Source organism: Lytechinus variegatus, chromosome 16 (genome assembly GCF_018143015.1).
Source record: "Lytechinus variegatus isolate NC3 chromosome 16, Lvar_3.0, whole genome shotgun sequence".
NCBI lineage: Eukaryota > Metazoa > Echinodermata > Echinoidea > Temnopleuroida > Toxopneustidae > Lytechinus > Lytechinus variegatus.
This window is the reverse complement of record NC_054755.1, coordinates 1,115,541-1,131,588: the sequence shown is the minus strand read 5'-3', so window position 1 is coordinate 1,131,588 and position 16,048 is coordinate 1,115,541. Positions and strand designations below refer to the sequence as shown.

General features: G+C 35.9%; 1 protein-coding gene across 1 annotated transcript in view; it reads right to left on the bottom strand.

The window, feature by feature from the left end:
• LOC121430370 overlaps positions 1 to 15,287 on the bottom strand; it is a 40,298-nt gene extending 25,011 nt beyond the window's left edge. Inside the window, 2 exon segments of the mRNA XM_041627658.1 lie at positions 10,079 to 10,139; positions 15,150 to 15,287. The gene's annotated coding sequence lies outside the window, so the exon portion shown is untranslated.
• Between the last annotated feature and the right edge of the window lie 761 nt (positions 15,288 to 16,048).

The window sequence follows — 16,048 nt, the reverse complement described above, 5'->3', positions numbered from 1 at the left end:
ATTGACTTTGTACACGAAATCACGTTTTTGGGGTCTGACATGCACTTACATAATGTTGCGTAATTTCGTAACCGCGTACCCTGGTGACGCAAAATTGGTCTCAAAAGTTGCGCAAGACTAGAAAGTAAAATCAATAAGAGGTGGTTCGTATATCAAATGACACCAGTAAACTAGGCCAGAATTTGAATACATGTACATGAAAATTCAAGCATTCTAATACCATGTTTAGTTCTTTAAGTACAATGTCCGTTCTTCGGAAAATGCCCGTTATTTTCACACTCGCGAATAGAGAGCATCACATGGCATTTGCGCTGTGTTTTACCTGAATAAAGGAACACGGCGAACCCTCAGGGCTACAGACATGTCGCCGATGTTATTTTTAATCATTATTATTCAAATTGGTTGTTACAGCGATGGTGCTTGAATGAGTAACACAGAATGAAATGAAATAATTTTGCGAGAGGCCATGCATGAAATAGAGAGTGAATAATAATTATTTTCTTTTGTAGCACCATACTTGGTACAGGTTCACAATGACATAGACAAATTGAGCCATATACGGTAAATATAATCAAGCCCTTTACCACTTACGCTTTGTCTAGTTCAGCAGGGGGGTGACATTTCATTTCACCGCTGTTGCTGCTAAGCTTTTACGTATATAAATTTATAGAATAATGTTAAAACTCACCTCCCCACAAATCACATGACTCCTAGTACTATAGTAATTTAGTATCACACATTTGATTTACACAAAAAGGCGGGCATGAAGGCAACCTTTAACAACAAGATTCACTACGCACGAAGGGGGAAACAAACTCTAATCCTTAAGATAGGTGAACATGGTATTCGCCGGGTATTCGATACTTGCATGCCTTAATTCTTCAATTGTTAGTCAACGGAAAAGTAAATATCAGAGTAAATAAATTGCGTTAACAACCACGGTCTCAATAGGATCAATTATTCTCGATAAATAAACGTGTAAAGACCTACATAGTGCAGACCCCCCCCACAGACCAGTTCGTAGTTACTTCAGGGACAATTTTGGTCAAATGACCTTTCATTTCTTTCATTATGATAGGCAGATTTCAAAGCAAGATATTACGTAAGCTTGCCTTACATAGCAGGATGAAGAAATTGAAAAGACCAGGTGACTAGAATAGCACACCAATGAACACTTTATGAAGGTATTTGTTGCATTCCTTCTTTGAATGCATATCATAGCATGTTGCACAATGTACTTGGCAAACTGTGAAATACCAGTCGTTCGTGGGCGCATTGTTTTTTTTTGTGGATGTAAATGAAAACCACAATTCAAAAGAATATATGAATAATCAAGACATGAAAGTTGGTGCTTATAAATGACCTTCCTCTGATCATGCGTAGAATCTTTTGATCATGCGCAGAAAGGAACTACGCACTGGCTTATACTCGACTCGTACGTGTCATGGTTCGCAGAGTACATTACGCTTACCCCAAAACTATTGTAATCTGAATTGTATCTGGCTTTTTAATACATTCAAACGAATCGCTTCAAACTTGCCAATTCTTTAAACACCTTTCAAAAAAATCAGCTGTGATTAGGGCATACATTCAGGACAGACAAAACGAAATTTCCTTATGCCAACATCTTTCTTGTGGATGACAAAGTAAATAAATGAGTGCTGTATTATTAGCCTCGTATGGGCGTAATTATAATGACTTCCATTGCATCATTTCCTTTTTTCTAAGCTGTAATTCATTGAGATCACGCTCATACTCGTAAAAATACCGTGATTCGCACGCATTTTCAAATGATGACGCAAATAACATTCGCAGCGACTAGCTAATAAATCTCGCCATTGATTTGCGGAAGGCTCGCTTAATTTGTTTACGAATTACATAAATAACGTGATGTATTCAGGGGCAAGACTGTACCGCGAACACCCACGATATAAGCCCCCTTCCTCATAACCCACAATGAGTCCCCCCGCGCGCGCACACACACACACACACACACACACACACACAAACAAGAACGCACACGTTCAGGCCTAATCAAATAAAGTCATGAATATAAATATTCGCTAAAAACCATTCCCTATTCGTTATCATGAGCCGTGGAAAACATTTTATCCATGAACAATATTTCCTTTGTACAAACAAACAACGGAATTCGATCCAAATATCTGCATTTGTTAGCCACGCCATGTCAGAATCTGTAGAGCAATGTTTATTTTTCGAGAGAAATTCGTGCAGCTAATTCACACGTCGACCTTGACTGAAAACACAACCAAATATTTGCAAGAAATATATTTGCATCAAATACACACTGTCTATTATTCTGCCCTTGAACATTATTTCCATTTCGGAAGTGTCCTTTAAAAAAGACTATAAAGCTGAAATGTTATTTATTGTTTGTGGTATCATTTCCACTAATTTTTTATTCTATTTATATATTAGTTCAAATAAAATTAAAAAAAAACTTAGAGGGCCGTTAAAGTTTTGATTACTTTGATACAGTAGGTCTATATACATGATAAAAAAAGATAAATAAAAACGAAATACCATAATAAGTTCAGAATGGCTCGGTTGATTCATTTGATTGAATTGTGATATTTGGATGGTCATTAAAACATGTAAGACAAGACATTTTCTATTCACGTAGAATACTAGACGTATTGGACACCATGAACTCTTTGTGATCTCCGATCACGTTGTCCTTAAGTCCCTCTCCTTAAACAAAACATTTCTTTCGAAGTTGCATGCTCCAGGCTGAAGATATTTATATTTCAATAGAGTAAAATTTACAAATCAAAAGACTGAAAATTTGAAAAATTTGGATAACAAATATCTAAGTTAGTGTATTTTAAACATTTGCATTATTCAGGTAAAACAGTTCTAGGCATGTCTTTATGGATATTCGTTAGGTGGGCTGAAGATTGGTCTATTTTATTTTATGAAATTAGATTTATTAAAAAATCTACCGAAAACTAAACCAATTGGATTGACAACTATTCAGTACATTAGTTATTTTTCATGGAACATGTATGAAAAAACAATTATGGTTTCATGTAATAACATAACAAAAGGGAATGTGACATCATCAGCCCACCTAATGAATATTCATGACGACGTACATATAAATGTTTTCACAAAATATTGCTAAACTTTAAAATTCAATAACTTCGTTATTTGTTATCCGATTTTGATGATTTTTTTTTTGCATTTTGCTTTGTGAATATTACTCTATTTATTTAGATATAAGTATTCTCAGCCCGGAGCATCCCTTTAAGGAAACTTAAAAGGCACACGCATGAAACCGACTCAAAACCGACCAATGGTATGGCATTGTGAACAACGTTATCGGTATAGAAATCGGTTTCATGTTAGTGTGACATGCGACAGGACGAAGCGATGGAGACGGAGTTTTTTCAGTATTTGTAATAAAAATAAATAGGATTTGATATACATTTTAGATGGAATTTCGAAGAAATTTACAACAAAAAGGAAGGTTCTGAAAATTGTGGGAAGTGGCTATTAATATATTCTACACACACGCTGTTTATCGTCATAAACGAGTCTTGACTACCTACAAAAATACACTGCTCACGAATACGATTATTAATATATAGTCATATCAAATTATTCAAACAATACACTGTAAAAACTGTGGTGTTAAAACTGACACCAATTGGTGTTAATAGAGGACCACACCCTGAGGTGTTAAAATTACACCCTAAAGATTGAACATAACACCAAAGAGTGTAAATGTAACAACCAAAGGTGTTGTAATAACACCTATAGGTGTAAAACTAACATCACAAATTTAACACCGGTGTGAAATAACTGATGTGGTCCTCTATGTACACCGGTTAACACCACAGTTTTTGCTGTGTGACCATAGTGTCATAAATATTGACAATAATAGCATGATAATAATAATCAGAGATATTAATTGGTACCGGTAGTGGTACTCCTTTAAAAAAATACCACGGAAATCAGACTTGCAACAAAGGAGTACCAAAATGCTTCTATTCATTTGTACGTCATACGAGTCCCATGAGGGAACGTCGCAAACCTTTTGTATGTCTGTTTTCATATAATAAACTTAATGATAATAATTATAACAATAATAATAGTAAAAACACAGTTCTTGTATGATAATAATAATAACAGCAATAATGTCAACAGCATCAGCAAAACAAGTTTAAAATCAGTATTGATAACAATCACGATATAGCGTGGACTGCAGGAATAATTCTGTACGTGTGTTATTATCGTGAACAGATTGTGCTGGTATCGCTCACAGCATGGCGAAATAATAACATCTTACAAATAAGTATTCAGTCATTCTATTTCTAACCATGATGAGGATTGCAAATATTTATATCGGTACGAAGCCGATATAAAGCAGTGGAACCAGCATATTGTCGTCCAAAGTTTTTTCAGTATGAATTCGTTAAATGTTAAATATGAGAATTTGATGTGTGTGTGTAAGGTTGGGTGTGTGTGCGTATGAGCGTTTAATCGAGTGTGTATTAATTTAATTGTCTCAGTTGACCATAGCTGATTGATTATCGGCTATGGCCTTCCGCCGTGTTAGGTCAAACCCGAATTTATGGAGGTTTTAGGCCACAATTCTGTAAATCAAATAATTCTAATTGAGAAAATAACGCCTTGCACAAGCGATAAAATTGTACACCCGTATTGTGCGATATGCGTGCTTTGGAAAATCTTGAACCCAACGACTTCCTTCTCAAAACATCACTATCATTTACGTTGTGTGATGAATTCAAAGCTTCCTTTCGTGTTCGCGCAGAAGTGTGTGTGTTTTTTTTTCTTGGGGGGGTGGGGTCGGCAAGACCAGTATGGCCACCGCACACCTTATGATTGGTCTGCGGCCAGATTTTGGAATAAAACGTAGTAGAGTTTGATGCTAATATTGAAAAATGGGATATCTTACTATAAAGTTATAAATCATCACCTATGTTCCCATCTGTGAGTACGCTATTATACTTATTAGAGTAAAAGCGAATTTGATATCTAGTCGTGAAATGAATAGCGACCGTACGATTGCCCACGATTTGAAAGTTATTTGGTCTTTACTCACAAATAAACACTTACAATCATCGTACAAACATGCATAGGCCTACAACACGAGTCAGGTCGAGCTAAATCTAGCCCAGACACTGTCTGCCTGCGTAGAGACCGCGTTATACCCGGACCGAATCAGCTGCGAATCCATCCGAATTCGAGAGCATTCTGTTCTCCCTCCGTGAATGCTAGAAAAATCAAGAAGGATTCAGGAACATTCGAAGCCACCGAAACAAACCCAATTAGGCCGGATTCGGCGAGAATCGGTTCGAATTTATTTGGGAGAATTTGAATTTTGGTGTGATACCTTGGTCACATTCCTTCTACGGCGGCCGTACGGCCAGTCGAAAACAGCCGTTTTAATATTTTTTTGTACCAGCTACATAAAGGTGTTTTTTTTTCTACGGCGGCCGTACAGCGAGTCGAAAACAGTCGCGTTTTAACATTTTTTGTACCAGCTACATATAGGTGGTTTGAATAAAAATGAATAAAACGACTGTTTTCGACTCGCCGTACGGCCGCCGTGGAACAAATGTGACCAAGGTATAACTCTGGCTTAAGCCGTTCGCTTTTGCTTGTATTCGTGCGACAATGCTCGCATTTTTTTCTTGCGTTCAGTTATGGATGTTCGAAAAAAAATTAAGCTAACTGATGCCTAGTTCCCTCTGTCACGATTTGCGCCATAAATCAAACGTAAACGTAGTGATCTTACCAGATCGTATCAGATCATAATCAGATCAGTCGTGGCAATCGAATTGACCGTAGAAGAGTTTGCAATGGTTAAAAAAATCGCGATCAGTTAAGAAAGACCAACCGTGGCTTTCGTAATGGATCGCACGACAGAGGGAACGAGCTATGAGGTAGAACGCAAGCCCTTTGCGTTTATTTGCGATTTGACCACGTATTTGCTCGTCTCATTGCGTTGTGTTGCCTTTTACGCTTGCCTGGGTTCGGTCAAACGTCTGACCGCAAGCCCAAAACACACGGGCGTGAGCCAGGCTTAGTCCCCGGTGCCAGAAATGGCGCGAATTAATTCGCCGCCCGATCTGCATGCCACGATTTGTCGGCGGTTGAAAGGGGCATGACGTTCGCATTGTCCCCAGGTGTGTGTTTCATATAGATACGACATTATGTAAATGTATTCGTTGAATCCATCAAGATTAATTATATGGTTTTATTTTGCATTGATTTATTGATTGGCCCATGTGGGCCGTTTTCGCATCCAGAAACAAAAAAAATCAATATGACAAAGTAATAGGCCCTACGATATCTTTCTTAATACAGCATTATAAAAAACGCAACATGTAATATAATACATGTATACTGCACGTATCATTGAATGTCAATCTAAAGAGCTGTTGAGGTCCAACATATATACAAATGTTTAGAATTTTCAACTAAATCTTTATTTTCTTTTCTCTCTCTTCTTCTTCTTGTTTTAATCTACGTCTTTCATGGCTATCGAGTATCGTCTCCTCCTTTTCAGCCTTTTAATATCGTCAACTCGTCTTTTATTTTTCTTTCGTATTTTTCTTTGTTTGTACTTTTCAATTGTCGTTCGCTTTGCCAATACTTAATAAAACATTATTACTTTTAAGACACAGTGAATGAATATATCACAGATTGCAAAACAAATCATGTGCTAGATTAGTGTAATCAACAGGTTTTTCCTACCAGCCGTACTCAAGAGAGGGGGGGATCTGCTCATCAACAATCCCCATTCGCACGTTAATGATAACAAAACCAACTCACTACCCTTTACCACAAAGCGAATTCATAAACAGTAATCTTTACAAAACTTGCTACAATCATTTACTGAGCAATTGACGGGGCAATTGAATGGCGGACTCATTGCGATCGGCACTATATAAGCTCGATTGACCTTCATTTCAAGGCGCTTTTACTCAGCCACACGCATGAATACGGTACATAAATGGATTGAAGTCAAGGAGTTACATTTCCGTGATCAGTCGATATTTACGCAATGAAGGAAAAAAGCATATTGCCATATAAAACTCTAAACACGCAAGAAAAAAAGTGAGGAAATAGAGGGCAATGCGTGTGAGCATGCGTAGGTGTAGGTCGGAGAGACGGTGTGGGGGTCAAGTGAATCTCGCGTAAAAGTGCGGGATCAATTTTACCCGCAAGACCTTTATGATAGTAGGTCCATGATGATATCGTTCTAATTCCAAGATCAAACTTTGTTCAAACGAAAGTTTGTAAGGTGTAAACTTATAAGGGCTGTGGAAATGGCGGATGATATTCCTTTAAAAAAATGACTTCGGATGAAATATGTGTATAGATAATGTTCTATTTTCTTTCTTATTCTGACCCAAATGGTAAAAGGTTTTTAACTAATGCAATCTGCCAATTCAGGACTACTATCTTAATGAATAATCTGATGATATAACCATGATAACTGCAAATCAATCTGTATGGTTGTTCACTGCTTGCTTACAATACGATAGGTGTGCCTCAGGCGTCTAATTTAGGACCTCTTCTCTTTTCATTAATCTTTCGTAATATACAAGCGTATTATTTCTCTGTAGATGCTTAAACGATCCCGGGCAGTTGAATTATGTAATGGAAAGTAAAATGTATAAACTTTACAAAATATGATGCAAAATGTTAATGATGATTAAAAATTGCAAATCGCATTATAAAATTGGTGCATAGAGCAGGGGGGGGGGGGTACAATCTCTAGCCTCAGTTTCAAACTTTCACAAACTCTATACCTGACACGAAATAAATTATTAACTGCAGTCAATTCATCCTTGTCCACAATTCTCTTTCGCTCAATCCCATGATTTCCTGACGTATCGTGTGATGAATTATGATCACGGTAACCCAAGCTGATGTTTCGGTTTTGATGCTTGCCGATCCCTCATTCCCTCTACCCCCCCCCCCCCTTTCTCTTTTCCCCCTCTTTCTCGCCTCACATGAAACTGCCTTTCTTCTTTTGTCTTTGCATAAACAATGCTATGTATAAATCAAAACCCGTGATTACATTCCTCATCTATTATGCTGTAGCCTTCTCTTCAGCGCAATCGCTTATTTTACGAGGGGGGGGGGGGGTGAAGACGGGCGGATGGAAGAGGAGAACGGGTAATAAAGTGGGAAGAGGAAAAAAATGTGTATGACTGGAATGATGATGATAATAGACGAGAGGAAATCGAAGATGAAATTAAACAATAATAAAAAGTATGTCCACATTTTATTCACAGAAGGAATCATATAAAGTTGAACTTTGATAGCGATCAGTACTCAAGTGCCAAATAGCGTTTACTTGCCCCCCCCCTCCCCTCCCTCCCCACCCTGTATTTCGCACTTTTAAAATCATTTATATCATCGAAAGAAAAACTCAATGGCTATTGAGATGTAATTGATCATGATGTATATCAAAACTGAATGGGTATCGACAATAAAACCAGATATAAACCAACCAAGTTTCATTAATCATTCTAAGCAAGATCATTTTTTGTTTGTAAATTGTGATAATTATGTATTTATGAAAAGTAATTTTGATAATAGGGCCTTGACGCCTGGTGTATTATGAAAATTAACGTACGCGAGTTCAAGTGCTTTATATAGCCAGTTCGGCCATTAAAGCTCAATCGGAGTATAGAAACTATGGCTGTTCATGAACAAAAGAAATGGAACTTTGGATTCGGACCAAATTTCATTTTTTTTACATAGAAATCTGATAATATGTAATAATTTTCTTATTTTGCACAGTATGTTTACGTAACTTTTAGCGTTACGTTTGCTTGACTTCATTTTTTATCGGGGGTGGAATAAACCTTGTTATCATTAAAAGGATATAAGTACAAACTTTCCATATTAGTTATCGGTAAATTCAAAGACCATATCGAAAATTAAAATAACGGAAAATTCTCGGAAAACTTGACAAAATAAAATACAACAATACCTGTTGCATTACACTGCATTCAAGACGTGTATTTAGCTCAAGGAACACCTCGAAAAGTGAACTTTGTTGTGCTTTTCACCGACCTGTATTGTACACAATATGTAGACTGCATTTGTAAAAGATCTATTATTTTCTTCCTTTAAATATTATGAATTCGAACTTATGAAAAATAGTTTCTATCTCTTGATAAATACTTACTAAAAATCAGCAGCTTAATCACAGCAAAAACTGTGATGTTAACCGGTGTACATAGAGGACCACACCAGTTATTTTACACCGGTGTTAAATTGGTGGTGTTAGTTTTACACCTATAGGTGTTATTACAACACCTATGGTTGTTATATTTACACTCTTTGGTGCTATGTTCAATCTCTTGGGTGTTATTTTAACACCTCAGGATGTGGTCCTCTATAAACACCAATTGGTGTCAGTTTAAACACCACAGTTTTTACAGTGTTTATTAATTGTATACTTTTCATCTGCTGGATTGACGAAGCATTAAACATGTGCACCTGCATTCAGATTATATAACAGCTGCCTGCCATAGCATCCACAACCATACACGAGCCCCCCCCAAAAAAAAAAATAATAATAAATGAAATAAAATTTTTTAAAATGCTTTACATGTGATCTAGAGCTCTCTCGTTACACTAGGCATGCTAAGTAACCAAATATTTCACTATCTCTCTATGTGCAAATTATCTTTGAAAATTCTAAATTGTAATCTTGAAAGAAGGAAATATTCTTAATTTAGATTTTGTTTCACATACAAATACATCTAATCACATGACTACGTTCACATTACATGACGTCATAGAGAGGCGTATGGCAGATAAAGCTCATTTTCTAAGCTCCCAAATTACACTCACCAGTAAGCTGTGAAAATCCATGGAAATTGCCAAGTTACATGTCGAAGTTTATATGCATTAATTTTCGTCTGGTGTACAAGTTATTTAATCAATTTTTCGCTTTCGAAAAGGTTCAAGAAGTGTTTCCCCCCCCCCCCCCCATCATGTAGGCCCACGTATATAGCCCACACTCCGGTCCATCTCACTCCAAATCCACATCAATACTTACACAACCATTGACGCCATAAACAGGGTTTCTTGATTTCTTGCAATGTATGGATCACTATCATCTGTAAGCACAGAGAAAAAGAGAGCGGTAATTTAAAAACATATGACAAGCATTGGTAAATTTCCTATAATGGGAATGATACTTGCATAGTAATAGCTCTATGATTGCATAGTAATAGCTCTATGATACTTGTGTATCTTTATAGCATTTTAATATTACAAGAGTAGTGGCAGTGGATTTCTTCTTCCTACAATATCAATCTCTGCGAAAATTTGAATTTTTGTATGTGTCGCATTCTGTCGGCCCTTCTTTATTTTTCTTTAAAACAAACCCTGTAGAGACATATTTCACAAATTCAGATTTAATGATTGGATTTCGGAGCGACACCCCATCCTATCGATAAATTGCTCACTCAATACATGGTCTAATTTCATTTAGTACAATGACATTCCGTCCTTCAACATTTCGTCTAACCACCATTTGGTCCAATAAACATTTGGTCCAATCACCACTTCGTCTGTTCACCATTTTGTCTATTACCATTTCGTCTAATAAACAGTTGGGCTTATACCAATTTTCTTTTCATTCATTTTGCGCAATTAACACTTAAGTTTAATTAGACCGAATGGTATATGGACTAAATGGCTATTGGAACAAATGGCTATTAGACGGAATGACATACGACTTAATGAAAGTAGACAATGTGTGAGTTGACGAACTGTACATAGACCAAATGGTAGTACACTGTAAAAACTGTGGTGTTTAAACTGACACCAACTGGTGTTAATAGAGGACCACACCCTGATGTGTTCAAATTACACCCTAAAGATTAAACATAACACCAATGAGTGTAAATGTAACAACAAAAGGTGTTGTAATATCACCTATAGGTGTAAAACTAGCACCACCAATTTAACACCGGTGTAAAATAACTGGTGTGGTCCTCTATGTACACCGGTTAACACCACAGTTTTTGCTGTGTAGATGAGCTTGCAATTGGACGAATTGGAAATAAACCATCCCATTCTTCGGTTGATTTCGAAACCGAGAAAAAAAAATAAAAGGGTAATATAATTTTGATCGGGCAATCGATCAAAATAAATGTCGATGTACATAGCAAATACTGGGGTATTAACCGGTGTACATAGAGGATCACCGCGGTCATTTTACACCGGTGTTAAATTGACAGTGTTAGTTTAACACCTAGAGGTGTTATTACAAAACACCTTTGATTGTTCCATTTACATTCTTTGGTGTTATGTTTAATATCTAGGGTGTAATTTTAACACCTCAGGGTGTGGTCCTCTATTAACACCAACTGGTATCAGTTTTAACACCCATGTTTTTACAGTGTATAATCGTAAAATACACCAACTTAAAATGTTTGTATTTTATACCATCCACACCATTCGGAAACGTTTTGGGACTTACATTGTAAGATCCTGGTTTTGAACCAAGACAGACACTATTATCAAAACTTAAGATATAAAGATTTAAAGAATTATGTTAAGTGTTATTATAGGCCTTCCATTTTAACATGATCATTTGGACAAGCGAATCATTTCGTGATACCATGCACTGATGCGCAGAACAATAACATAAATAATAATAATAAAAACTAGAATCAGGAGTTATTGTTCTGCGCATGCGCATGAGAACATTTTAACTTAAAAAAAAACCCGCGTCAGCAAGTCTAAAGCTGCCTAATTTGCATTCTGTATTTTCGTTTTTTTTTTAATGTATATTCAGTTATTGATTATTCTGATATTCTTGACGCATTTTGAAGATCTTTGGTTTTTGTTATGTTTTGTTGCCATGGTTCTTCAAGTACTGTATTATTTAGCGCTGTAATTAAACTTTGGAACTACGTGGTGAAAACCAAGTTTTATGATCTGTGTTGATCTGGGCGTGTGCGAACATACACAGCGCACTATGTCCATTCCATATTTGATGATTTTTTTTCATCAAATAAAATCACGTAAAATAAAGGAAAGAAAATGCGCTATGTGTGACAGTGTTCATGAAACGATGGCGCGCTCTTTCGGAAGTGGGGGCGGTGGGGGGGGGGGGGGTATGTGCTGATCGGGACAGTAAGGGAGGTGCTATATCATTTATCATTCATTTCATTCCTATTCAGTTTACATGGTTTAGGTATTTATGGAAAATGGATGGTAGTTTTATACTATGTTCGTCTGATAATGAATAAAACATAGTGTTTATATAAATGTAATATCGTATTATCATGACTGTATCATCTAAACTCAATATTGTGAGATTTTCGTCGAAGGTTTTTTTTTTTTGGGGGGGGTATCTATAATTGTACCTATAGGGCTTACTGATTCACAAACTTTCTCAATATACATTGATTTAGTTCAAACGGAGACTAGGCCGGTGAAAGGAGCGATGGATCATCATAATTTGATTTTTAAGAGAAAATACTCTCTTATTCGACAATTTTTTAAACAAGTGCACACCAAGTTACCAATAATGCATTTCCATTTATTTGAAAACAGGATAAAAGAGCATTGCACATTAAATGCCTTGCTCATGGGTATAGGTGCCGCGGCCGGGGATCGAACCCCGGACTTTTTATGTATAGTCAGGAGTCTTAGACCACCCGGCCACGAAATCTCTAATTATTATAGTATCAATACGATAATCATTAAAGTAGCCTTTGTATCGATTAGTATTAGTATCAAAATTGAAGAGAAAAATGATAAATGCGAACTACACTTAGACCTGACCATCAGGAACCAAAGTAATCGAATAATTGAATGAGTTTTAATCTATTTCAGGATTTATTTTAAATCCAGGGTGGATCATGTTTCTGAGACTTATTTTATAAATCATAAACCATATCTGTTATATCAGAAATAAATTTTTTGACTGTTTGTTTATTTTTCTCTTTTATCTCAAGGCCTGTTGAACTTTGGACTTATTTCCATTTCATATCAACGACTGATTAATATCAACGCATGATTTTACCTTAATCAATAATACAGATTATCTGACATGAGGTATTTCAATACTGGATGTAAGATTTCTAATTTCTATTAATACGAATCCCGTGCGCTGGAAAAGGCGATTACCGATCGAAGGGAACGAAGTATCTATACAACCTCAATAGCTGTGAGCCACACCCATAGTTGTGCACGCATGGCTTTAATTTAATATGTCATCGATAAATTGCGATATTCCCAATACAATTTGTATGTGCACTTAGTACACTTTAAATCAAATAAAGTAATACTGATGAATACAAATGAGAAAAGGTCCCTAGAAAACGTCATTATAATAAGGTGACTTAATCAATATAATTATATTAATACGTAGTTTTTTTTTACTAGTATCATGATCACTATCTTCACCACCAGGGACTATTGTTGTAGTCATTACCATCTTCATTATAATCATCATCATCATTATTGTTATTGATCTTATCGTCATTATCATTATTATTATTTTTTATGATTATTATCATCATTATTATTATTATCATCATTATCATTATTTTTATTATTATTATCATCATTATTGTTATTATTATTATCATCATTATCATTATTATTATGTTTATTATTATTATCATCATTATTGTTATTATTATTATTATCATTATTATTATTTTTATTATTATTATCATCATTGTTATCATTATTATTATCACCATCGTCGTCGTCATCATCATCATCACCACCATAGGTATAAAAAACAAACAACACACACACATATTTTGTTTGTTTTATTTTTCACCATGCATATACAATAAACTGACATAATATAATGTTACATTCATAATAATTTTACACAGTAGGAACTTAGCATTAAAAAAATATTTTGCTATTATATATTTGAATAAATCAACTACTAGCGAGTCCACTGCCCTTTTCGGCGGCAAATTTTTTAGGCCATGTAACTATTTTCAAAAGTCCTTGACAATTCAAAGAAAATACGTTTTCTTGATTTGCACGCTCGTTTAATCGTAATGGAGTATCGCTTGCAATGATCTAAAATTCCAACCATAATTTCTTTCCGACCGTTTCGATCTCCGGATCGAGGAGTGTGGGGAGGGATGATGGGGGGGGGGAGCTATTATTATACACTATTTTGATAATTGAGTCGGAAATGAGCAAGGCCGTCTTCATCATAATTTGGTCCCGGATATACAAGCCTTTGCTCTCATTACACAGCTTCCGATGATATTAAAGTATCCAAACATACTCGATTTCCTGATTACAAATCCTTAAACCAAAATTTTAAAATTGAGCGATATCCTTTGTTTAATTCATTTCCCGCTGCGTCAATCCCAATATTGCGATCGACCGCAGATAATATAGTAAGCAATAGAATGAAAATATGTTATATTTGTAGATTATTACTGCAAATAGAATATATCCTACACTGCAGAAACGTATAAAACAAGAAAGAAAAAAAATCAAATCAAAAGGAGAAACCGCGATCGAAACAAAATTTAGAGAAAAAAAATGGCGGCAACGAATCGGGAATTGTAGACCCCATATTAGAGAGAAGAGAATAATTCACATCGATTCGATTATAGCAAGACCGCGTGGTCCAAACAACCAAAATATAATGACCTCGAAAACCTCGAGAGGGGAAAGATGCGGACATCAAACAAATCATTGATAAACCGCCATCATCCATTTTCATAATCATCAGCAGTAATACATGAGAAAACGAAAGAGAAACATTAAAAAAATGTATTCACGAACGCAATATGGAGAAATAGGAAATTAAAATGTTACATCCATGTTTCACGTAGCGAGCAGTATTCAATCATCTTTTCATATTTCAAAGCGGTTTAAATGTAAGCCAAGCCTCAACCAGCTTGCGTGCGCAAAGTAAACTGCGAAATCAGAAAGGGAGGGAAAAAAATATAAAGGAAAAACATAAACACAGCCGAAAATCGTAATAAAACGATGTATTTTCACACTTATATAAACCGAACCCGTGCTTCAAAAATAACAAGAAATACATAATGAGTTAGGATAAAAGGTGAACTTTCTAATTTGTAAGCTCACGAGATATGAAAAGATGTCAATTTAAAGCTTACCGGCTCCAAAGAAAAATTTCAACGAAGTCTTGCGATCTTTTTCTTTTTTCTTTCACCCGCGTGCTCTGTCGGCGTTGCGGGACGTGGTGTATGCGATTTTCAGCGTGCTTTTATTGAGCTATAGAATACTTTGCAGGCAATGATAAAGTATACCATGCTTTTCCCCGGTCTGAGCTCGAGGTGTGACGTCATTCACAAAGAGAGTTGTGTGTATTTTCATTGCAGCCGGGTTCAATTCGTATGGGATTTCGAATGCACGGGAGATACGTGGTTTGGAGTGTGTGTGTATCTGTGTGTCATTACTTTACGAGAATACCTCAATTCGGCCGCCTTACATAAACGTGTTATCACGTACGGCCGAGGCTCATATCGTAGATCGGGTTATATGAAATTGGATAAGTCCGATATTATGTTACTGATTGATTGAAGGATAAAAAGAAATAACCGAAAGATGCTTCATATACCCCGTTCGGCGCTTGCTTATTTATTCCGTTATATATTGTGTGAGTAATTTCCTCACACTATTTTCTGGGTGTTATTTTTTGCTAATGCACCTGCTTGTGAGCAAGTGAGTCCAGAATTTAGGGTCGTTATTGAATTCCATTATTTGCTCACCGCAATTAAAATATAAAACAGAAAATAGACTCTTTCTTCTTTGTTATCATCCCTTTTGTTGTAATTTGATTAAGTGATCAAAATGATAGCCTTTTGCTGAGCCACTACGATCATCATAAAAAGACGGTTCGAAACGTTACTCAAACAAAAATACATTAATCAAATATCACCACCGATCGTCAACAAATAAGGTCGTGTTAATGTTATAGTGTAATTATTGTTATAAGGCGTGGTTCACCTAATAGTCTTTGTGTCAAACTCGCAGTGAATAAAGTAAAATAAAA